This window comes from Aptenodytes patagonicus, chromosome 7, assembly GCF_965638725.1.
Source record: "Aptenodytes patagonicus chromosome 7, bAptPat1.pri.cur, whole genome shotgun sequence".
In the NCBI taxonomy this organism is placed as follows: domain Eukaryota; kingdom Metazoa; phylum Chordata; class Aves; order Sphenisciformes; family Spheniscidae; genus Aptenodytes; species Aptenodytes patagonicus.
This window is the reverse complement of record NC_134955.1, coordinates 34,896,142-34,922,609: the sequence shown is the minus strand read 5'-3', so window position 1 is coordinate 34,922,609 and position 26,468 is coordinate 34,896,142. Positions and strand designations below refer to the sequence as shown.

Here is a 26,468-nt window from a genome sequence, read left to right as displayed (position 1 = left end):
GCTGTGGATCAGCCATATATTCAAAACAGAATGTTAATTGAAAAGCCTTTTTGTATGTATTATGAAATGTTTGTTTGTTTTCACATTTTTCAGGCCCTGCAAGATGTATTCATTAATAGGTTACTCCATTTACTCTTTCTTTAATGAAAGGTGAATAATGTACAAGTTACATAGCTACACCATCTCAGGCTGGGATTTTTGTCACAATTCGCAAATTAAGTAAGGTTGAGTCTGGTCAGTAAATGGATGGCAACCCTGCAAAGGATGGGTGTGTGGGTGACAAACCTGTGCTCCCAGAGCTGTTGTTGGCAGTTTGGTTAGAGGCTTTCTTCCCTCTGAGTCAGGTCTGAGCCCGTGTCCTGGAGTAAAAGATTACTGCTGGAAAGTGTATGTGATCAATGAGATGCAAACCCATGGTTTCAACATCTTGTCCTCACCAAAGCACTCCGTGTTTTTTGTGTGGAGGTCTAGGTGTTCCGGGTAAATTCTGAAAGAGCATCTCAGTTTTCTTCCCTAAAATGGTCTTCAAATTTGACTTGGCTGAAGGATTTTTGCTTTCCCCTTCATATCTATTGCACTGTATTGTAGTTTAACAATTCATTCTTAGTCACAGTGATGCATGCAGTTCAGCGGTGGTATAAATAATTTCTTGACAGTGTACAGTAGTTGATACAGCATAACGCAATTTGTCAGTGTATGAGAAATTATACAATAGATTTGATACGGTCTTTGGATACTTTTGAATGCACTGGACATTAGCATTTCTGCTACTCCATCTTCATTAAGATCTTAGTGTATATATATAAAAAATGAGTAAACTAATGGGTAAGAGATCTTAAGAGAAGCGTTTCTTCTGGACTTAGAAGCTGGTAGCTCCAGCACAGCCAAATCAAAGGGGAGGTGGGGGAATCATGATTTTCTTCCCAATGTGGCTGTGTTACGGGTTATTTTACTGGACTCAGAAATGGACGGTTGGATTGGATTTCCTTTTGTCTTGCTTCTGGTGGTCTTTTGTTAACACTCAGTTGCAATGAGGACTGTGTCAAAAATGCCTTTGCTCTTATCTTATAAGAGTCTGTCATGTGTAACTTCTGTCACTATCAAATGCAAGATAATTAACATTTTAAATCACTGGGGGGGGGGGGGGGGGCAATCCAGCCACGATACAGCTCTGAGACATCATCTGCTTGACCTCTCTTTTTATGCACTGTCCAGGTGTGTTTCCTTTCAAAACTGAAGTCCCAAGTGTGATTAAAAACAGGTCAGAGAACAAATTAATCAAATCATAGGGTGTGGCCTTGATATTACGTCTTGTTTTATCAGTAGATGATCTGGCTTCAGGGGAAAAGTATCTGATTATCTGCCTGAAAGGGGCAAGAATTATATGAACAGGGCACTGCAAGGAATAACATTCCTTATGGGAATTCCTATGGGAAAACACCTTATGGGGGAAAAAACCCAAATTCATCATGTTAGAATGCAACAAGACAGGCTGGAAGAAATGCTAGCTGGCTTCCATCTATTGCACAGACAAGGAAATTAGCTTACTGTGAAAACTAAAACATCTGCATAAATTCTTAATGTAACAACTGCATATACACATGCAGCAAAGGATAACAAAGTTCAGGAGCAGAAAAAATATTGAGTTTGTACAGGATGACCTTCCATTTTAGTACAGAAAACAGAACTCTGAAACCAGATCTAGTAAAACCACTTTTTTTTAAAATTGATTTTTATGCATACATGTGCTTTTTTGCAGGTTTATTTAGTATTGATTACAAAGGAAAGACAGGCCAAGATCTGTATTAGGATCTAGCTCTGCTACAGATTTTCTTTGCCTGCCTTTTAATCACTTTTGCTATTCTGCTTCAAAATATGGAGCTAATAATTAGCACATATAATTTGATACAGATGGAGGTCAAAGTCGATAGGTACATATAAATGCCTCAAGATCTAGTTAAAATCTCCTTGCCATGGTATGCAAATTAGAAATAGAATTTCATTTTGAAATGAAAAGCGGTAATTAATGTTGCAGGTCTGCTCACTGGGCTCAGCAATGAGGCAAATCTACTAGAAATCAAGGAAGCAAGAGGCAAAAATACTGCTGAGCTCATCTAACTCGGCCAGCCAGTCCTTTCCCTTCTCCCACCGCAGCAGAGAGAGCGCAGCTATGTGGGGCTCCCTGCAGTGGGTGTGATGTTCTTTCGTTCAGGGAGCTGCTGGCCCACTGCCCTGAGAAGCACCTGCGGTGGGGCGCAGAGCTGTTGTCTTGAGAACTAATCTCTGTAGTTGACCAAGGGGGAAAACAAAAATCGCTAGGAGGCTTCATTTGAAAGTGTGTGAAGCTGCCATGCATGTGCCGCTTGGCAAAAAGGGGGTGTATGCCTGTCTAACGTTTGATGGGCAATAGGATATCAAAGGGCTGAAGAGCCTGAAGGAACGACTGAATGTTTATTCTAAATGGCAGTGGGCAGCTGCCAAACTTCGCAAGGTGGAACAAGCTTTTAGTAGTGCTCTAAACGAAGAGTAGACCAAATATGTCTGTTTAATATGAAGAGTCATTAACCATGCTGTCTTGTCTTGTGATCCCCCTCTGGTCTCATGAGCTAAGCAAGTTTAGTCCAGTACTGTTTGGATGAGAGGCCACCCATGGCTCTCTTGGCCCGTTAATATGAGGAAACCTCTGTAGGGGATGGAGCAGACTGTTGCACGGATGTTCGTTTTGTGGAGTCAGGGTTTCCTTCTCCTAGAAGAGCTTTTTCTGTCCTGTAGTTTGGGTAACATTTAGAATGGTATTTCTCATGAATTACAATAATTAAAAATCTGAAGGCATTTTTCAAGTGAGTGGATCATCTTTCAGCAAGTCACTCTCCTGCCCCCAACTTCCCTCTGCAGTTTTACTGGGCGTCCCATTCTTTTTCAGTCTTTTCCCTAAACTCTTCTGATACTACTGCTACCTGCCCACGCTGGAGACAAACATTTAAGAGGGTGCAAAGCGATGAGCAGCGTAAGGACACCATATGATGTAGCCACTCTAGTTCTGCGAGAAGGTGTTGTGCGTGACCTGAGATGAGGCGGTGGCACTTGTCGTTGCTGTCCTGAAAATAAGTGGTGGATGCTGCTGGCTGGCATGGACTGCAGCAGCAAGGTTGGGATGGCCACCTTATTGTCATTGGCTTTTTGTAAAAGGACTTGTCAAATTTGCTAAATCCTCAGCTGTATTACTGCTAGAAGTGAAGGTGTGAGAGGAGTTACCTTTTCAATACCACACGTTATTTTCTCTTTCCCCACTCAGACAGTGAATGTAGTCTGGTGAATTTCAGTATTTCTCTTATTTCTCTGTTCTTTTTTTTAAATTGTTTTGATACCGTAATCCAGCAGTGTTTGAGATCACAATTTTCAGACGAAAAGGCTTTTAGACATTTTTTCCTGTGTGGATTTTAGAAGATTCATGAAAATACTTTGTTTTATGAGGTTTTGTAATTATTTTTTTTTTTTAAACCACCAGACTTTTCCCTTGCACCAGGCTCCCCTTCTCAACCCCTGCCCCCTTCATCTTGGCAATAAGCATCTTTTGGTTCACACACATGAGAAGTCAACAAGAGAAAAAGATTGTAATATATTAGTGGTTTATAGTTAATAACCAGGTTTTTTTCTCCAATAAGGAAGTACCTCCCCTTTTTTATTAGAATTTTTTTTTAAATTGAAAAGATTTGCATTAAAAGATCTAGTATATCCATAAAAGCAACAGCAGGTGGCAGAATAACTTCACTGGAAGTTGGTTTCTTGGTATGCTCAACTTTTTTCAATGAACTTAGAGAGAAAATCAGATGCATCTATGTGAGATGTGACCAGTTGCTACTCTAGATAGTTGTCGTAACAGAGAATGTAACAGGCAATTCCCAAACACATGCTACAAGGTTTTATTCAGTTTTTAATGTGATTGTTTGCTTTTCACTTCTGTAGAATAGTTAAATGCTTATTAAGAAGGTTTCTGAAGAGTTTGTACATGGTGCCTCAGTGTTGCAGAACAGGCACGTGTATTAGTCACCAGCTGAAGTGTAGCAAATGGTATTTTTAGAGGAAGTGTGTCTATGTAAATAGTACATACATATAATACCTTCCTTTTAGAGAAGAGCATTTATGTAAACATATTGCCATGAAATGTATTGTTCTGCAGAGCAGTTTTGCTGTCATCTTTGAAGAAATAAGCTCCCTGGGAAATTACTAGTAAATTGTGACTAGGATTCTTCAACAATCAAAGACTAAAGACTGTGTGAAAGATGTATCTTGCGGGTTGGGGAATGGGGAGAGTGCAGCTGTGAATTGCATTTGATGTCTCATGGTCTGTTTAGCAGCTCCTTGGCTTTCTCCTCTGCATCTCCCTGGGAAAAGTTATAGGGTTCAAAATCATGAACACCTCCAAACAATACCATTTAAAATAAGTAGGACAAATAGATAGCCTATTAGGTAACAGCTTCTTTCACCTTTCTCCAAAAGTATGATAGTTTGAGGCATACATTGGGCTATAGCCAGTTCTTCAGTCATGGCTGGCTGATCTAAAATTTTGAGAACTACCAGAAACAAGGATGTAATGTAATGGTATTTACCCTCATTGTAGCAATGGAAAAGAGCCTAACATAAGGGCAATTAAAATTTTTGTTCTCCTTTTAAGGTCTGAGGTCATAGTTGTGGTGGGATATTATGCTCTTAGTTTTGGTCCTGACATGACCTTTTTTATCCTGTAATTCTGCAAACATTGCACACACGCAGTAACATAGCATGGCTGCTGAAAGGAGTCATCCCATTCTCTCTCCATCCAGACTGGGAAACTGCATCAGTTCTTTAGTCCAGTTTGGTTTATGACCACACAAATGTTTTCCTGCATGGAATGGGCAACAGTTCAGGGATGAGAATGAGAGACAGGAGAGGGCAGGGTAGCTTTTTCTCATTTCAGTGTCGTCTTATATAATTTAAAACATATATGAAACCACAGTCTCACATAGTGATTGTTCTGTGTAGAAAAGATACTAGAAATCATAAAGATTAGAGTTGTGGGGTTTTTTTCACAATGGATACCTATAAAGATGTCCCCAAGGGAACACAGGAACAGTAGTTGTGCCAATAGCGTGTTTTCTTATTTTTGAAACGTGTCTAAAATGGTTTTACAGAAAAATCACTTCCTATTCAGATTGCATTTGATATTATCTGCAGTGGCTGGAAATGGCCTACATACAGAAATGGCAAAACCTCAAAGGTTAATACAGCTATCTCAAACTTATACAAATTATCTTTATAATACAGTGCATGTATTTAAATGTAAGATGTTCACATGTAATAATACACTATACAAATCGACATTCTGAAAGAGGAGAGCAGTTAACTCCCAGATCTGATATCTAGGCCTGAATGACATCACATTGTACATTTGGCATGTCAGATGGTGAGTTTGTGGAGTTCTAGCAAAGCCTGAGAACAGGGGAGTTGCAGATAGGTGTTTTATGCCAATGCATATGAGGGAATTTTATTTTGTGCTGTGAAAACAGTAATGGTACAGAGAGTAAGCATACAGATGGGCAAAAATATGGCGTCTGTATAGAGTGAGAAGAGGAACTTGGATTTGTTTGTGTGTGTTGTGATGCAGCTGTTTTACAGTGGATTTTTTAGGAGTTCATCCACTTGAATGTGAGCTTTGCCAGAAGTCCTAGGTGTGTTCTGGGCAATCCTGTTGATGCATTTGTCTTTAACCTGCCACTTCAGTATCTTTTTGATCCCCTCGTTCCTGGCAATGCCTGATCTCTGTTATTTGAAAATAGCTGTGGGATCAGGATAAGTATTTGTGTAAGGTTTTTCCATTGAGGACTTACTTAACACAATCATATCATTTGTCTAAATGGCCCTTATCCCTTTTCTCTTTTTTCTTCCCAGCAGATTCTTTTTTTACGTGCTTTAGACGTGCTTCAGGAATTTGTTTGGGTTTATGTCTTTGTTTATTTGCTTTTCCAATTCCATCATAGCTCTCTAGATTTCATTCTTATATATTGACTGCTGTAGTTTATTTTCCTCTCCATCAGCTGTATTAGTCTGTTCATTTTCTAAGGTCTAGTTGTGTATTGAAAATCATGTTTAAATCTTTCGCTTTATTTATTATTAGGGCTGTCTGTGTTTTCCAAGATGTAGGCCTTCTGTAAAAACTACAGGCTTTTAAATTTACTTCTGAGCTGAAATGGTTTTAACTTCATTTCTCTTTTCTGAATTTAATATCATTAGACTAGCTTCTGAAGTTTTCAAACTGTGGGCACTAGTGTCAGATAGTTATGCACTTGTGATATTTCCCAGATATGCCAGGTATCTCTAAAATGCTTGATGCTGGCCCTTGATTACAGTTTGTAAATGAAGCAATTAAAAGTAATACTCTTAATAGACTTAATTATCTTTAGTAGTAGTAGTAGTAGTAGTAGTAGTAGTAGTAGTCGTCTCAACTTTGTATGCTCAGTGTCCTTTTCCTGAAGTGTGGAAGAGAAATATAGCTCTACTTGTAACCTCATTATATTCTAATGACTTAGGTTTATATTAATGAAGATTCAACAATATAGTACATTCTCTGTTATTCTTTCAGTATAACATTACTTTGATCTACCTGAAACCTAGTTCCTCCTCTGTGGCCAGATACTGATTTTTGTTCAATACCCTTTGTTTAGCATATCTAGTTTGCCTAAATCCTGTTCTGTTGCTACACCCTCTAGTTTGACACCATTTCCTTTAAGCTCTTAATATTGATGTAGTACATTTATATTTATTTTTGAAAATGTGCATATTTAAAATATTTGCTTGCTTGAAAATTTAACTTAAAACACTTTGTTTCAGTGATCTCAACCTGTACATATTCCAATTCAGCTATAATTTCTTTTTCCCCTTGAAATACTAATTTTTATGACTGCGTGCAATTCGGTAGTGCAATAGCCAGGCTAGTTGCAACGTACACTTATGAGAACATGCAGTCTCTGCCTCATACAGCATTTTGTCTTTTAATAACCCTTTTGCATTGCAATATTAAGTAGAACGCTATGAATACTGCCAAAATTTTTCCATTAACATCTGATTGAATTCTTTGGCCTCAACTCAGGAAAGCACTTAAACATATTTTAATTAGCGTTTTAAATATATACTGAAAATTGAGTACATGCTTAAGTGCTGCCTTGAGTAGGAATACTTTTTCAGATTGTTCTTTGGTTTTGTCTCTCTTCCTTCTGATGTTTTGTTTTCCACAAATACGTGGGAATGCTGTACTATTAACTCTTTCTAGGCCTGACATTTTTTACCATCTCCAATGAACTGAGAAGATATTTTAAAGTTTGTTATTAGACACTTTCTCTACAGTCTTCTGATGCTTTTGGTGAACATCATAACCTCCTTTTACAAAACTGAAAGACTGTCTTGATGTTTCTGAAGGGAGATAGCCTTCATCTGGTTATTGTTTACAGTTATATGCAAATAATTTACCAACTTACCAGTTTTAATTAAAACTGTGTTAAAAGAATGCTTCCAATCCTGGTTGTGTGTTCTGAAATACTTTGCCTTTGTTTCAATAATGTTTCTGAAAGTAGGTGTAGTCCAAAGAATGATTGATAGGAAACAAAGTGCCTAAGGGCCAAAATGCCAGCGGCAGCAAGTATGCATGCCAAGTTCAACTGTGATGTTCAACTGGGAGGAGGAGAAGGAAAGGAAGACAAATACATCCCTTTTGGAATATAGCTCTTGGGGCATTTATTATTATTCCCTGGTTACCCTGGCAATGTTTAACTTAAACTTGGTTTGATCCAAAGATACACAAATACTTGTGAAAATCAGAATAATTTTCTAGTTTTGCTGATCAGCTTATTCCAGTATCTTCAGTGTCCAGTCTGAGGCAGGTGAAATGCAGTTGGGAGCGGAGATGTGCAAAATTTCTGCAGGGATGTGATTTATCTGGGTTTTCCCCAACATGTCCTCTTTTTCTGACTTGAAACCTCTTAACTCTGAGGAGAAGAGTGAAATTGGGATATGCAGGATGTCTTAGCTGCCGAACTGCCAAATAAATAGACACTGCATATGCTAGACTTCATAGTGCATGCCCAATGTCCTAGACATGTCATATTTGCTGTTTATATGCTGTATAGCACATATTGATACTTTTTGCCTTATTAAGGATGATTTGTAGGTCCATTGTCTGCCTCTGGTGGTACTGTTTCCTCTCTGTTCAGCCCAATATCCACTGTTTTCCTTGGGCAGCTGAAAGTATTAAGATAGACCTGTGCTACCATCATTTCAAGGTATCTATAAGGTATTTCCATGGTACTAATACCCTGTTTATCACTTATTTGGGTTATATGAATTGCCTCTCAGTGTTCCTTTAGTTGCAATAATAGTGAACAAAAAAAGGTGAATCAGAACCTGCCTATCTTTGTGAAACACAGTCTACAAAGATGTAGACTGTAACAGCATATATAAACCTGCTTGTTTTTTTGCCAGTCTGCAGTTGCTTTTTTAAAGCTGTTTGACACTGAGCATTGTCACATGGCCTGTAATAGAGAATTATTTCAGAGATTACTCAGCTACAAAAGTTCTGTGTAAGCTATCATTATCTTTGAGTGATGGATATACAAAATCAGAAAAATCGCAGAAGTGATTCTTTAGTCAGAGCCATCATTCTTTTCTTTCATTTCATTATGTGAAAACACTACTTGAAAAGTTCTCTTTGAAGGTTTAAATAAGAGTATACTATGTTCTGCCTGGTCTTTTTGGTAAATGAATGTGTTACTCTCCAGAAGTACTTCCTTTTCTGCACAGCCTCATAGTCCCAAATTTGATGCTGTTAGACAACAGCCTGAACAATTTAGGTCAGTCTGGCTCTGAACTCTTTCCTCTGAAAGTTCTCTTTCTGTGAATTTTAAAGCCATCAGCTAAAATGCCTTCCTTCAGCATATTTTCCACTTTCTAACAGACTGTTGTGTAGTTTCCTATTTTCTTTATATAAAAGAGAAGGTAATGGCAAACCTGGGCTTTGTGCTCTGTAAAACTCAGGTATTTTAGATCAGTGGGCACTTTGTAAAAACCTTTTGTTTCAATCCCTACTGCTTTGCATCCTCTAGATTTGATTTGAGATCCATGTTCAAATAAAATTAGAAAGCTTAGTGGAAAGCCTAGCCAGAGCTAAGAGGTTTTGCTCTGCGCTACGCTGAAACAAAGGTTTCAGGTTGTTTTGGAAAAGAATAGTTGTGTGTGCAGTTCCTCCAAACTCTTTAACACTTTAGGCTTTACTCTGCTACAACTTCTTGGGGTGATGTGCTTCTGTCTTCCGCCTTGCATTCTGGGAGACAGATAAGAGTCTCCTTCCATCTTGTGAGGCATTTTGAGGAAAGGGGTGTGTGTGTGTGGGTGTTAGGAAACGATGTACTCGTAGCTCATTCAATTCCCTGCAAAATTCCCCATCGGTATCAGACAGTGTATCCCCGCAGTTGTTGTTCCCTTTAATCATTCTTCCGTTCTTCAGATTTGCTGCCTTTTCATTGACATTTATAGAGACCTGTCAGATATTGATGCCCTTTAATGGTGGCAAGGTGTCCCAAACTCCTGTCTCAGTTTTCTGCTCTGTAAAATGCATGGAATAATTCCTGTCTAACTTTTTTGAGATTCAGGATCTGAGTGTTTGTAGTGTTTTGAGAGCATCTTCTGAAAAATACCATACGAGGGCACTTTTTCATCATGTTTTCATCACGTTCATTTCTTTTGTTTTGAGAAGCTGTCATATAGATGTCTGTGTGTGTGTTTGTCGCGTCTCATAGATATATATGTATGTATGATTTGAATAACGGCTTGCATGAATATATAGATTACATACAATTATTACCATCCTGCATTACTCAAGGGTATTAGGATGTTAATATTATTGAGTACTTATTCAGTCTGAAGGTATTTTCTGTTTCAATTAATACTTTCTCCATTTTTTGCACAGGCAGTTTTAGATGCAGGCAAAGAAAGCAGTTGTCCAGAAGGCAGAGCAGCAGGCTTAGGAAAACACTTCCAGTAAAGGACAAACATAACTCTGTTGCATCCTTCTGCCTATGTCTGAATGTTGTGCCCCTGGCTTGAGAGGGAAGATGGAAGGAACAGTTGTGCTAGCATGGGGCTGAGTTGCATTGCCCTTCTCCAGCCTAAACCGTCACACTGCAAGGCAGGTTTTTTGAGTTCTGGCTTGGCCTGGGACAGAGGAGGTGGGAAGGGAGTGATCTGAAGTAGCGTGCCTGGACAAGCCTCCTGATATGATCCAGATCTGGGGCAAAGAGCACTGAGCCCATACATACTGTGTGTATGCGAGTATGTGTACGTGTGTATGTATAAAATTATGGTCATAGACTTCAAAATTGAACTGTGTTTAAAGACTTCTTGGTAAATTGGATTTGTAGTGCAAACAGACCCATCATCATTAGTTAACTTTTTCCTACTTTGTATTACAAATTCTCAAGATTTTATTATGAATCTCACAGTAGTGGGTGGTTGAGGTCGTTCATGTGCTCCTGCTAGTGGAGTTATTTCACTGTTATGGTAGCTTAAGAAAAAACTTTAATCTCCAAGATTGGAGAGAATCTGAATGCTTATGACACAAACCAGAAAGCAAATAAGAATATAGTCCTATCTACTGTCTTTTTAACTCTTTCTTTATATTCTCAAAGTGCTATGAGTTCTAAGGAGAACAAAGAATGGACATTGTTTGGCCTTGCTCATTCGCCTAAAACATCTTTCTGGTTTTTTGGTCCCCAAAAGATAATGCTGCACACCAGCAAGGTGGAATTGGCAACTATCTGTATCTAGATTATCTTTTAATCACCTAAATCTGATGACATTCCCACAGAACATCAGAAAAAGCTTGTAACTTAGTAATATCTGTGGAATCTGTGCTACTGTGACCTCTTCAGGTTCTGTTGAGTAGACGGGCTTGAACTGTAAAGTTCGTATCTAGCCTTTTCCCAAATTGAGGAGTGTTTAGATCTGCAGGTTTGCAGTGGGTCTCCATTTGTTCCTGAGGCTGGCTCTTGCTGTTTGTAATGAGAATAGAAACTGTGACAAAACGATGGTGGATCTTTCTGGTAGTGGTCATTGCAGATAATAATGGTTTGTACTTCCAAGAGACACAGCTTCTTGCACATTGAGAACAACTCTTTCTGTTTATGGCCTTGTTCCTTGAAGTATAATGAAACTTGAAGCACTTTCTTTGCCTCCAAAGCAGCAGTTTTCAGGGCTCCATGCCCTGTTATGATCTAGACGTGCCAGTTGTGTTGCTCCCATTTATATTTGCTGTTGGTATTCAAAGCAGTTTGCATTCCTGCAGGAAGTTTTGTATTCGTTATTCATAAATCATGCCTTCTCCCTAGTTATTTGTGCCTCTTCCCCTTTCTGTTTGAAACTCCAGTGCAGGGTCAGCTCTTGGTGAAGCCATTGCAGGTAGCAGTTCCCTCAGTAACAATTCCTTTCTTGCTCAGAAGCTTAAAGAGCCGTCGAGGTGAAGTTTGGACTGAAATCTAGGTAATCTCTGATGTTTGCTCCAGCCTGTTAAAAAGGTCCGCTTTTACATTTGAGATGGAGTTTCCTATTTCAGCACTATCTGCTCGTGTGTGTGTGTGTCTGTCTGTCTGTCTGTGTCTCTCTCTCACTCTGTGCTTTTGTAGAAGGGAGTGGAATATTTTTCCATGCTGCTTTTACCAATGTGTCCAGCTCCTTATTGAGCTTCGTATTTTAGAAATAGTGCGGGATCTGCATCTGTTAGTCTTGCAACACCCTGAAGAATAGCTGATATTTGCCTTTTACTGGCACAAGAAAGATCTGAGTTATCCAGTTCAGAAAATAAATTAGTACAGGCCTGATTTGAAGCTATGCTGCATTCCTGTTATTTTGTTGTCTTCACTGCTCTGGAACTATTCAATACTTCCTGCTCTATAAAATTGTTCTTTAAAACACCCTCACTAAGCTCAAGAAAGACCAAAAGTTGTTCACCAGGACACAGTCCCAGCTAACATTTAAATAATAAGCTGGCATCTGTTTGTTTCTTTCCTTCTGTTTTAAATATAGTGCTAATACTTCACAGTAAGTTGTACAACATACCAAAAGTTGAGCCACAAGTAATTTTTCATATTTACCCGTCCAGTTTGTGGTGCAAACCAGTGATACTTTCAGTCCATTACCTGACTCAAGCAAAGGGGAAGGATTTAAAAAAAAAAAAAAAGGCAAAAAGTAAAGAAAAAGGCCTGTGGGTTTTTTGGAGGGGAGACTGGGGGGTTTTGTTATAAGACCTCCAACCCCATACATATAGAATGTATAGCAGTCAACTATTACTGCTAAATTGTATCTAGACGTTGCCCAGCTGTACCACTGGAAGACTGTGAGAACACTTGGTGGTTTTAATCACCCCTCATGCAGTGAGTCAAAGCATTAGGAAAACAAAATACTGAATCCCACATCACTCTTATGGGGTAGGCATTATGCCTGCTTTGAAAACGAGGCACAAAGAATTTATTATAATAGTAAGCAGTCGCAGCTACTTAGTGTCAGAACTGGGATTAGAAAACATGCGACTGGACTTCTGCTCCCTCCTGTTCCCTCTTGAGAATGAATTGAGGTGAAGAGTTAATGGTCAAATAAAAACTCTGAACCCTTTGTTTCTCTGCAAATGTATTTATGGACAAAAGGATGAAGGTGGAAAGAGACAAGTCCATGATCATGTTTCACTTTGGTGTAACTCCTTTAAGGTCAATAAAACCAGACCTGCGTTAAATCTTACTCAGTCTGGAATAAAAACTGAGTAATATTAATAAAATTTAAAATGAGAACTTACCTTATCAGGCTAGTTTCTATACTGAAGTGGATATCAAATATTCTGGAGGAGGAGAAGGAGACAAGTCTAAGAAGCAGCTGGAGTATAAGCAATCTATTACATGATACTCATTTCATACATGGAATTTTAAGGCTTGGTACAGCAGATAAGGGTTATTTAAAAAAAAAAAAAGGCAACATTTTTGAGAAGCAATTTATTGTAAAACAAGCCATAGTCAGTTATCCTTAATTAGACCCAAGAAGTAGCCAATGGCAAAAGAATTTTGTTGAATTAATACTGCTACTGCTAAAAACGCTTTTCTAGTTGATACATGTTTTGATGATTGCAGGAAATCAGACAACATAACTAAAGGGGTATATGCCATAACTGCCATTTTGCCTGCAGAAGCTGTACATCTCCACTCCACACAGAGCATTTTGCACATTAGCATCTGTCTAAACATGGAAGAGTTTTTACCGAGATTTGGATATAATTGAGCAATTGTCTTCAACCTGTCACACACTCTGCTCTGCTACTGCACCTTGCTTTGAAGTCCAAGCATCTTGCTCTGAATTATTTTTATCTTTGTTTTAGGAACTCTACAAATACATGCCATTCTTCCCTGAGAAAGTCTCTGCCGGGCCACTGTTCCCACCTGCAGCATGTCAATCCCAGCGTGTAGCATCCAGTAGCTCCTACCCTCCTGCCCCATGCCTAGATCTGAAGATGCACTTCCAGCCTGACCTGAATCAGCTTATTGCTTTTTCGCTCCTGATTTCCCACAATGTTTGCTCATACACCTCGATCCTATCCAGAAGCACTTTTCTAATCTATGCCTGGTTTCCCATGTGTTTGCCCATGTATCTCACTCCTCACTGGAAGAAGCTATTCCAGTCATGGGGCTGCAGAAAGCCTACTGGCACACATCTGTTCTCTTGACTAAAGCATAATTTGCTCCTCTTCAGTTTTTCTCTAAATTAAATTAGTGAAATTCATTCCTAACATTACTATCTTTGCAATTTATTACTGAACTCCACAGTGGAGACTTGGTTGTGGTTTCTTGAGAAAGACTTTGGACGAAGCAGTTATGATGGAGTCCAAGGAAAATGCATGATCCTGTGAATTCTAATAGCAAGTCTAGGAGATGATACAAAAAAAAAAGCTCGCTGCAGTGAACAATTAGTCTAGAGCTGCTGCAAAATTTCAGTTGGTTGTCCAGAAGACATTAGCTGTTTTTCTCTGCTGCCTGTATATGTAATTTGTAGGATGCGTAGCAAATCTCAGAAGATTTGACCCAACTGTGTTCACTTAGGTTAATTTGAATGAGGTGCAAAAGTTATTTAGCTCTGTTAAGTTTAATTCTTAAAGAGCAGATGCTCTCTAATGGTGAAATATCTGAAATCTTGTACCATTCCCAAGGTTTTCCTAAAGTTTAATATCACTGAAGGTGCCACAGCCTGTTTTTATTCACCTGACATCAACTCTCAACATTTCTGTAGTTCTAGTAACGGTTGTAAATATAATGGTGTACCCAAATAGCTGAATAAATAACTTCTTTCTTTTTTTCTTAATGTTTACAAATAAAAACTGAGGTACCAGCAAGAAAGAACAGTAGTCTACCACTACTAATGCTGGTAGACCCAATGTCATTTCCGGTGGAACCAGTGGAGCTATTCTGTGATCACCAACTTCCCAAACAAATTGATACGAAATTTTAAAAAGAAAGGGAACACCTTTGGGTTTGAATTGATTTGCTTTTGCAGGAATTTCACTGTTATCAGTCTCTTAGTTTGATTTGTCTTAGTATTGGGAAAAGGTTTGCCGAAACAACCCTGCAGGACTGATCCTCCCTGCAACACAGAGGAGATAACATTGCTTCTACAGTGCTGCCTTGTGCACATATTTATGCAGTGACCTTGAGGACTGGGTTGTTATCCCAAGAGGTGAGAAATTAGCTTGAGTATAGTTTCATGGGTCCATGATTTTGTTTGGACAATCTCAAATACTATTTTTCTGTATTAAGCAAAGCCAAAGGGGGATGTGTCATGCTGCAGTCTCAGCACAAAAACGACTCCTTGCATTTTTCTGAGTACATTTTCCATCTTGAGTACTAACTTTCAAAGAGGTTTCTAATGATTCATGTTTCCAAGTAAAGTACGCTCCAATTTAAGCGAGTTAGGTAGGTAAATAGAAATTTGTCATTTTAAAATGTAACATAAAGGCCAATTTTATTGGGGAAATACTGACTAACTATATTTCCTAGTGAAAGGATTTAGAAGAAATAGGATACAGAGGCTGAGACAATGCTACAGAAATTCCAGAATATCTTGAGCCACAAGATTATTTAATTTTTTCCCCCAAATATTGAAGAGAAGAAACTTGGCTGATTTGTGTGCCCTCCCCTCTTCTTTCCTCTGGGTAGTATCAGATCAGATATGTTTGGAAAACAATCATGCACACACATGTATTTTTTTTTCTGTTTTATTATGGGCTATTTATCTGTAACTCGTAGACAATTTTTTTAATGTGCTTTTGTGGAAGAAGCACTTAGGATAATCTAACTACTGAGTAGCAAGGCTTCCTAAAATGCTATAGCAATTTTCAAAAAGTGCTGATAAAACTTCATAACACAGTGCACCATCGTGCATTTTGTATAGGTTGCATTTTTTTTTTTTTTTTTAGGAAAAATTGCTTCAGAATATCTTAGTTTATAAAAATGTATTGAACATTCTAAGTGGAAGGATGTTAAAGTTTAAAGCTCTTACCGTCTAACTTTGCAGGTTTAGAAGACAGATGAGGTATACCCAAGCAATTTTCCTTTGCATAAAAATATTGCATGGTATTAGCGGTATGTTGATTTATTACAAATCTCAAAAGCTAGATGGTAAAAATTCCACTTTCAGTCCAATTAGACTAAAAAATGTTGACTATTAAAACAGTCACTGGTACAGCAGAAAAATACTACCCAGCATTCAGACTGGTGTGCTTAGCTGTACCTGGTTTATTTTGTATGTTTGTTGCATTTTAAGGGAGGCTGAACCTACTAATATTTTGAAATATTATAAATATTTCTGGTAGAAATAGATTACTGGCTAAATTGCAGGGTAGGCTGAAAAGGGTGCAAATGCAATTTGGTATATGAAAATGTCTAAACTGTAAAGTTACTATATGCCTAAAGCTTGTAGTACATATAATTCGCAGCTGTTCATTCTCACTTGTTCTTTCATACGTTTCTGAGCCCTGGGTCACAGGGAAGTGAAACTGATGGTGACTTGCGAGGCTGTTTGTTTCAGCAGCTGGGTGTTTTGTTTTCTGGATGATTTCTACTCTTTTTTACAGCCATTGTAGCTATAGAGGATGATAACTGAATTTTGTTCATGAGAACACTTTGAAATCGCCAGGGGCACGGTGTTCACTAAATGGGCCTTAGTTGCACTAAATAATGCTGTCAGTACCTAGTTTATTCCTGCTTTCTTAATAGTCTTCTCCTCATTTTGTAAAAATTATTGGTTTGGTTGTCAGGCTTCTGTGCAATATCAGTTACTACCCTAATACTCTACAGACCTGTTAAATTCCCTTGGGCAAATTGGGGGATGGAGGTATATATCCAAATTCCCTGTTACCCTGTATTCAAAATCTACTGACAGTTATATACACTGAAATAAAGCTACATGATTCTCTAAGGATAGCCATTATAGATAAGTATAAAAATCTTGTCCGTGTCTGAAATGTGTTCAGTGAAAGGCAGCGGCTACCATAACACAGCAAGAAAATAAAACTTCTCTAACACGCATTGTGTAAAGCATGCTGTGATATCTAACATCACTGTAGGCTAGAAAAGATTTGCTCCGCTTCTGTGATGCTGATAGAGTATGTTGAGTATAAAACAACGTAAGCCATGTGATGCCGTCTGGTGGTGGTGTTAGTAGTTACCTGCCTGTAAAGGTTAAATGAATCATAGAATCATAGAATCATTAAGGTTGGAAAAGACCTCTGAGATCATCAAGTCTGACTGTCAACCCAACACCACCATGCCCACTAAACCATGTCCCTAAGTGCCGCATCTACTCATCTTTTAAATACCTCCAGGGATGGGGACTCAACCACTTCCCTGGGCAGCCTCTTCCAATGTTTAACCACTCTTTCAGGAAAGACATTTTTCCTCACATCCAATCTAAACCTCCCCTGGCGCAACTTGAGGCCATTTCCTCTCGTCCTATCGCTTGTTACTTGGGAGAAGAGACCGACACCCACCTCACTACAACCTCCTTTCAGGTAGTTGTAGAGAGCGATGAGGTCTCCCCTCAGCCTCCTTTTCTCCAGGCTAAACAACCCCCGTTCCCTCAGCCGCTCCTCATAAGACTTGTTCTCCAGACCCCTCACCAGCCTCGTTGCCCTTCTCTGGACATGCTCCAGCACCTCAACGTCCTTCTTGGAGTGAGGGGCCCAAAACGGAACACAGTATTCGAGGTGCGGCCTCACCAGTGCCAAGTACAGGGGCACGATCACTTCCCTACTCCTGCTGGCCACACTATTTCTGATACAAGCCAGGATGATGAATGACAAATGAATAGACAAGGGGGAGCAAATATTCCTGTAGTCGTCTCTTGCCTGCCTAAAAAGTAAACAGAAAAGCTCCAGTGCTGCAGGGCAGGCAAGGAAGTATGGTTTGCAGGGGAATTGAACAGTGAAGCGTTGATGGGATTTCTAGCACATCCTAAAACTGCTTTCTGCTGCTTCCACGAGGGCACCGAGGAGCAGTCTGAACTAACACTGTCCTCCCTCTAAAAATGTTGGCATAGGGTCATGATGTGGGATAAGGTGGAGCTAGGGAGAGTGTTTTAAAAACTGTTCAGCAAAGCTGTAAATTACAGCAGCCCATTGAGCTGTTACAGTTTGCATCCAAGACCCAGCGAGTCTCCTGTGACCCGCTGCCTTGAAGGCTTGAAGGAATTAATTGGAAGGAATCTGAGGAATTAATGGAATTAATGACATTGAGATTGAGTTGTGCCTTATATGCTATATCTCTCTAGACCTGCATGTGTATATTACTGTAAACAGTCTTTCTGATGGGCTTGTCAAAACATCAAAATCAAATAAAAATGCTGGTACACTAATTATCAGCTTGAAATAGGCCATGAGCCCGAAATAGGCCTTCGTTAGGAGTATTTCGTTAGTTTAGTTCATATTCCTATTTAGTTGTTAGGAAAAAACTAAATATAGACAGGTGTAGAAAAACTTAATAAAATAAACCCCAAATATAGAAAGAATTACCAATATATATTTTGCTGGATAGATATTAGATTGTCCTGAGGTGTCCTAGGGTGCTCAGGTGAGTATGAGCCCTTCCAACTCTGTTCTTGAAGTCAGGGTTTAGGAGTGGTAGTAAAGATTAGTCAGTTTGCTTAGTGTCTGAGCATCTGTCTCTACAATAGGGGTAACAATACATTCATTCCATCAGAAGGTAGTGAGCTTTAATGTCACAGAATTTGTGTAGGTCTGGGTAAATTTGAAGTGCTGGATGAAGCAGGGTAGGTGCATGGTGGAAGGTCTGAACTCAGCGAATGAAAGGAAGGAGCCTTCGGTCTGCTTTCTGATCTGCTAATGAAAGCTGACGAGTGCCAATAAACTAAACTAGGTTTTTCACGGAGAAAAAAGTAAGCATAAATTTTGACTTCCTTGCAATTCTATTGAAGAGTAGGAAACATACTCAGCTCTCCTCTCAGCCTGGAGCACTCCAGAGCAGAACTGAGGTTCTGTACTATGCTGATGTTCCAGACAATGCCATTTCTTCCCCATCCTTCAAAAACAAACAAATTAAACCAACCAAAAGCCCTGTTGCTGAGAACATCATGTGATCTAAGAGCAAAGTGTGAATTCATAATTTTATTTTATTTACTCTTTTAGAAGACAATTTGGCATTCATCAGAAAACTCCCTTTTAAGCGGTGGTGTTTGACGCTTTGAGAGTGCAGAAGGTCTTGGCTGTAAAAGTTGCCTGTGGATTACAGTGATTTCTTGCGAGGTACCCCGCGTTGGCTCAGCTGGTATCAGACCAGCCTCTTACTGTGGTACATCGCTTGCTACGCACAGGAGTAAGCTCAATTCAGAAAGCCATCATTATGCAGAGGCTGCAGGGGAGGGTGGAGGGGAGGGAAGGTCTGCTGGAAACTAACTCGGATCTCTGGGCGACTGGCAGGGTATGAAGGCGGGTGGCAATCCCTCTGGGGGGGTGTCTTACGCACGTCTCTGCAAACAGGTCTGTGCAGGCTGCTGGATGTGAAGGCCTTCCAGGCACACAAACCTTTCTTGCTGAGCAGCACAGTGCGAGGGTGCTGCGGTGTGGATCTTGAAGGTTACGTTTGTGTTGGCTGCGTTCCTCATTCACAGAGGAGGAAAGGCTGAAGACCTCAGGCTATCGCTGGGTGGTAGCTATTTCAACTTGAAGACGTGTAGCTGCCTGAGAACAGCATGCTTTTGTTTTGTTTTGTTTCTTTTTTTCTTCTGGTGGAAGTTTTATTAATTCATTGTGATTATTTTTAAGCAGTTGGCAGAGATGTGAATAGACGCTTTACTTCTCCAGAAGGCTTATGGAATAGAATTGCATAACTTTGTACTTTTCCTATCCAAAGCAGAATAAATTGGTTGTAAATACAGTGGCCAGTCTCTGAAAGATACCTTGGTTTCTTCCGAATCCTATTTCGCTCCTCAGTGAAATCCAGTGACTATAAAATGATCTCTGCTGCTATGAATTGCCTCACTGAGGGAGGAAAGAGGAGCAGCTTGGGTAGAGATACCATGGCAAAGCAGGAGCTGGAAGTCCTGTCCTAGGAGCTCTAATAAGGTTGCAGCTAGCAGCAGTGTGTCCTGAGCAACAGGTCACTAATCTTTTAAGAGGTGCTTGTGAGCCTTCCAGAGAGTCATTACTTTCTTGTTTCTATGCTGTTAGGCTGTTTAATTGCCTTTTTTTTTTTTCCTGGATGGGATGAAAATAGGTACAGCTGAAAATAGGTACAGCTGAAATTCCTCTGAGGCAAGGCCAACACTTGTTGCTAGATTGCTTATGGGATTAGGAAGTGTTTCTCAATAGGTTTCCAGTGGTTTGTGTGTATATATCTGTTACTCGGAGAGTTATGCCAAATTCTGGTGATAGTGGTTGAGATGTGAATTCTAACAGCTCTCGGCACAGAGGCCTCTTCTTTGCCTTCAGTCAGGGTAGCTGCTATACCTTTGTGTCTGAAAACATCCATCTATTCCCCGCTAAAGTGAGCATCACCATTACAGCCTATGCCTCTGTCATGTATACAAAATGGCTGTAATGGGTACTTTTTCTTTCAACTGGTTTGGATTAGCAACAGTTGTTAAATGTGGGCACTTGTCTATTGCTTATGCCTGCAGTGAAGGAGCTTCGTGCTTTCTTTGTTAGCTACAACCATTTTAGTACCACACGTAAAATTACTTTTGAGTACCTTTGTTAGTTAGGCCTTGATTAAACACCAGAAGTGGTGTTTGACTTTGAACATGGGAATTTCATTTATTGTAAGGCTTTTTGCTTGTGATGGCTGGGCTCTGCGGAGTACTTGACATTATTTTCATTCTTCCCCACAGAAACCTGAGATGCTGGGGCCGATGGCTGCTCAGCTTGGGAGTACGGGACACCTACGGGGACGAGTACTGGGTGGGTGTGGTGATTTGCTTGGATTTGAGATGATAAACTGTTGGGTTTTCTCTTCTGTGTTTGGTTTGTATGAGCCAAAATAGTTTACAGTTTCTAAGAATGACGATATGTGTGTATATTTAATCTCCTATCATAGTAATAGTTGTGATATAAATATGTATGGTTTGGTCCTGGAGCCCAGAACTGTCTTGATTGTGCAGAGGCTTTTCACCGGAGAAGTCTGTTCTCCGGCGAGGTGAGCCCCTGTGGAGCATTGCTGCAGTAGCCAGCTTCGAGTGCCCAGTAGCTGTAGGCACTCGAAATTCTCTCTTTAAAACTCTTATTTTGTTTAGAAGCTCTCAGTATTGCAGTTCAGACTTATTTTTTCTGTCTCTAACTCCCTGATTTCACTGAAAATGCTCAGTTTTAAGGAAGTTTTCTTCTTTGTGAATATTAGGTACAAGTCCTGCTGAGGTCGTTGACAACTTTTGACAGCTTTTGTGGCAAATAGCTACTGATGCTGAAGAAAATCTCCCTGAAGAAAAAACTAATCTAGTGCATAGCTTAGATGAAGATCACAAATACCCTATTACTGTGACAGACGGTGGTAATTTAGGGTTCTTCCTTGAGCAGACCAATGCCCGTCTCAAGGAGCTGTAACAGGTTCCCAAGAAGGTGGCTGCGGTTCTCACAGCTGTTTGAAGCATACTGCTTCACCCCAGTTTTCTCACTGTTCCCTTTTTCTGTTTCCAGGATTGCTGCCTGCCCCATCTGGCTTTGTGGTATTGCTTGGTGCACTTTCCTTTTGCTAGTGCTTGACAATAGCATTGTTTCGACCCGTTACTCACCACTTGAATGCCTCATTAAAAGCTCTGTGCTTCAGGGAAGGGGAGAGGTGCCTTCTCAGGGACCGGTATGAAGAATGGCTGGGGATCAGTAAAACTTCTTTTCCTTCTCCAGCATGCTGAGTCAGCATCCCAGCCCCGCTGACTGTCACTTGTACTTGGTGCTCTCTAGTGACGTTGCTTGAGTACAGTGAAAACCACAAAATACATGGACTAATAAGGGCGGAGTAATTTGGGATTATTGCAAGTGTCCTTGTGCTTGCTCTCCCAGCTCAATAGGAAGCCTTTAATAAGAGTTTTCCTAAATAGTGTTGCATGCGAAATGGGGAATTCTGTTCCGTTCTTTTAACAAACAGCCATTTCATAAGAGTGGAGTTTTTTTACCTCTTGGTACGTTCCAGAAGACTTTATACCTTTTCTGGTTACTGATTGATAGTTCTGCGCTGAGCTCCCTTTAATTTTGCAATAAACTAACAAGGAGGCTGAGACCACAAGTTTACAGAAAATGACTTATTTACTCAACTGGATTTGCAAGGATGACAAAGTCAAATTTAGTAGTTTCAGTGTGGTCCTAGGAAGGGCAGGAGGCGTACTAGAAAAATTGTACTGTATAAATAACCAAACAAAAAATAGTTTGCTTATTCTTCTGTGTAAAGCAGTCATATTTCAGTTCTTAGGCCAACTCTCTCCCAGGTCCTGCAGGGGCTTTCCGCATATGCAGGAACTGTGCTATTCCCATCAAATGGGGGTGTTGGGAGTTTAGGCACCTTAAATAAGTATTTTTACTTTTCTAATGTGCTTCCAGAAAACTGGCATCTGCTGAAGTCACATCAGTGGAAGGAGATTCTATTTTCATAACAACATGTAAAGATTTCAAGAGAATATAGACAGCGGTGTTGACTTCTGGATTAATCTTAGAAGTAGCAATGACCTGTCTAGAACATGAACACTATTTTCCTTGAGAATTTCTTGTTTCCATTTTTTTCCAGGTATCAGCACCTATAAAAATTGGGGAAGTGATCAGAAGAGTAGGCGTTTTTTTTAAGGTGTCTAAAATTAGGAACTTGAAAATGTGTTCCCACTGTCTCCTTGTGTTTATCTCCAGGTTTTCTAACTGTAAGGAAAAGGATTCTTCTTGCTGTCGTAACATTTCTAATGGTTAGAAGGGGTTATTTTACAATCTAAGGTTGCTATGCTGAAGTAAAAATTTTCATAAGATTGGGAAATTGTGTGGTCAGTCAATTGTGTGGTATTTTAAGTAGTAGGCTTTTTCCCAGAAATGATTTTGAAATTTGAATCTGAGTGAATTTCTACAGTGTTTGTAATTCTGCCGGAATTGGAAGGCTGAGGACTGTAAATTTTCACTTGTTAAACAGTTAGCTTAACCAGTTGCAAGTGAATAGGCTGAAAGGTTAAAGGCAATGGTTCATTAAACTCCACAGGAGACTGCGTGGGGCAAATTTCCAGTGTTGCTGAGCTGTCTAGCTGACCCTTGCATCTTTTTTTCTCTTCTTTTAGCAGTGGAGGATGTTTTCCATTCATGCACAGTCACTGGCTGAAGAAGCCCTACACCTTTCAGTCATCACAAGGTAGAAACAGAAAGCAATAACACAACCTCCTTACCTGTTGCGCATGTCAGGACACAGTTGTGTGTTGCGAGGTGTAATGTTTTTTGTGACTCTTAGTGCCTTAGTGGTAATGAAAGTACCTCTGGTAACGAAAATATTTTGTTCCATTAGTTGATGGTGGAAATAGGAGCCCCTCTTAAAATACTGGGTATTTTATAAAATACGATGTATTTTAAAATACTATGTATTTTAATGTGATAACATTAATATATCGTGTAGCAACATTCTCACTGTTGAGTGTTCTGCTGGCAGATAATAAACTCATGATTGGCATTGAACATTTTAAGTGGAAGCTATGCTTGGCTGGTAATGATGTCCAGTATCTGACAAAAGGAACCACAACAGAGGCAACTTTTCCTTACCTACTTAGACTGAGGATTTGGCAGGTCTCCTGTACTAAACAGGGTAAATCTAATCTGTACTTTAATGGCAAATCTCCAATGAAAAGTTGAGGAAGTGCTATTGCTAATTCAGTGCAAGGCACTCTTTCTAATAAGTCTGCTTGGACTTGTGACCCCAGCCTGTTTCCAGGCGCTGTTTAGCAGTGAGAGGTGGTTTCTTTCAAGTGTGGCACCTAGCAGACCAAAGGGAGATATTCTAACCTTCTTCTTCATAATGTTGGTGATTTGTAACATATGGGATCATTAAGATCAGAACTAGCATTATATTCTGTGCACACATGTATGGATCAATGTATGAGGCTCAGCTGATTCTGTCCATGCACAAATGTGATTACTCATTAGAAAGTCACACAGCTGTTTCACTCCATACCTCCTTTGTCTACCTGTATATTCTCTACAAATCACACTTAGGCTTAACTGTCCCCTCAGATACCTATTTGCAACTCTCTGAATACATTGAACCATTCCAAAGGATAGCAGAATGGAGTGTAAGCATGTCTTTAAGATTGGTGAAGGAGACTTTGGGGAGAAGTTAACACATTCTTTAGATGAGACACTAGAATCGAGTGGTATCAACATTCAGGGCTTCAAGTTGAATGTCTGTAGGATTGGGGACTGCTGAAAACATAGGGTCTTGTTTGAACGGCACTATTCACTGCCAAAGTATTTGTGATCAAAGTTTTACTCTGGGAAAAATAAAAGAAATCTTAGTACTTTCCAGTAAGGGCATGTGATTAAAGTTTTGAAGATGTATGTATTCAGAGGAGTTCTCTAAATCTGAGTGCCTTCACTTTTTTCTTCGGAACTGGAGCTGAGTAAGAGCCAGCCTTTTCCCTTTTGTTAGCAACCCATAGCTTGTTTGAGCCAGTGAGAATTTGGAGCACTCTGCACACCTGCAGGGTGAGGTTCAAACTGTATTATGGTAGATGCACAAAGATGAATATTGGTTGTTTGATAATAGGAGTACCTACACCCGATGGAAGAATTTTGCAGTAAGTGAAGCTGCAGAAGTGTGACAGGGAATTTGATGTCAAATTTAGTGCTTAGCTAACAACCCCTTGGCTTGTACTTATGGGAGAACCGAATCTCTGTGTTGGCTCTGCAGGCTTGCAGAAATGAAGATTAATTCTCAGTTAATTCCAAAATAAGCATTCTCTACATGCATATGGCTTTGTCTCAGAAGAAGCGTGCTTATTCAAGATAGTATTTAAACATGTATTTAAGCAAATGTTTAACTATCAGTGAAGTCACGGAACTAAGAATACACTTAATTCCCATCCTCAGAGCAAGCCAGAGACGAACATTTACTTGGGTAGGACTCTGCATTTTTAAACTGACTTTTTAAACAGTATAACGGGGTGTCTAGGATATTGTTAGTATTGAATAGTTATTGAAGGACACATCAGAAATTGAAATCTAAGTTCAGAGGTGTAGCTTGAGTTAAACATAAAGGGTGACAAAGATATACAGTCCTACAGTGAACAGCGCTGTGGCGTTCCTGGTTAAAGAGGAGGCCAAAAAAGCTCAAAGATAAAAAAAATGCAGTTGCATTATTCTTGTTGTTCATTTTTCTTTTGATTTTTGAAGCCTTTAAAGTTAGTTTCCTTTGAAGGAGAGCAATATGAAATATGGTGTGCTTAGGTCTTTTTTTCATTTAAAAAAAGATCCTTAAGCACAGTAGCTTTTCTTTAAAATGTGGTGTATAAATAATAAAATACGTGATGGCACAGTACAAAGATTATCTTGGCACAGGTCTGGGATGACTGCATTGCTTACAGAGCATTTGACACTTGTGAATAATGTGATCATTGCAAAAGTGTGCCAATGAAAACTTCATATCCCACCAGTACATGTGTGTATAACTTTGTTAGTGTGTTCTGTTTCAGCACATTTTCTAGTACTGGATCGAGGAAAAGCTTCAGTGTTGTGCCATATTGTTGGTGTATCTTATGCCTGGTTGCCAGAAGAGCCTCAATGGATAAGTGAGGCTGTGGGTTTTGTGACACAGTGAAGACAAAGTGAAAGCAGTGTTAAGAAGGAAAGGTCTTGCATCCTGTTCCTTATCCCTCCTGACTCTTGGCTACCCCCTCCTTTCATTTGCCTTGAACCAGTTTTGATGTTCATCCTATCACAAGGACGAACTCGCTCACTAAAATGGAAGATAAGTACCCTGGCATGAAGAAAGGAAAAAGTGACTTTTTTCTTGAATCTTACCTTGTAATCTGATGAACGGGACAGCCAGCAGTGGCTGCAAGGGGTTGTGTGTGCCAGGCCCTTTCCTCTCTGCCTTTGGGTGCTTATAGGTGCACGCAGCAGCTCTGGGGGAAACAGCAGAGGGGTGTGATGTGTTTCTTGTGTGTTTGCTGTTGGCAAGTATTGCAAATTGTACCTTAAGAACTTTAGCCTGGGTGTAAGACCAAACAAGGCTGTTATCTACCATGTCTGTGTTCACTGCAGTGGTCATAAATGCCCGGTCCCAAAAGGTGCAACCTGTGGTTAAGCTGGGCAGGGTGGTGGTAGCCAGCTGAACTTTGTCCAGAGATTGCAGTCAGTAGCAGAAGAGCATGAGGGACATGACTATGGGGCTCTGAAGGTCTTGAACTCCTGTTGAGTAGGTGAAGGTTTGACTTACAAACTTTTCAATTTAGTCCTGTTGATACAGTCCGTAAAGCTCTCAGGCACCACCGTGCCTGTTTACAAGCACAGAGATGGGTGGGCTGACGTGAGCAGGGAGGAAGAATTGTGGTCTTGGTAAAGGTTGCAGACTTCATCACATTGTTGGTAGCTCACGTCATGCTGCTTGAAGAAGATGCAATGCCCCGCAACACCACCACTGCGGTTACAACTCTGTGATCTGATACAGCTTCTGTGGGATCTTGAAATAGAAAAAGAAAATGGAGAGTGCGTCGTATCATACTATTGAAAGTGTTAGAAAGCAGGAGGAAGCCACGATCAGAGGGAGGAAGGAGCAGTGGAGGGAAGAGCAGAGAAATTCTCTTCCTTTTAGCAATGGCAAGCTGTTAATTTGTTCCAGTAGCATCATGAAACTGCACCCACAGAGTACCATGTAGGATTCCTTTCTCCCTTCCTC

At 39.9% G+C, this 26,468-nt stretch overlaps 1 protein-coding gene across 7 annotated transcripts in view; it reads left to right on the top strand.

The window, feature by feature from the left end:
- RAD51B (RAD51 paralog B) overlaps positions 1 to 26,468 on the top strand; it is a 466,410-nt gene that overhangs the window by 217,853 nt on the left and 222,089 nt on the right. The gene's annotated exons all lie outside the window — the stretch shown is intronic.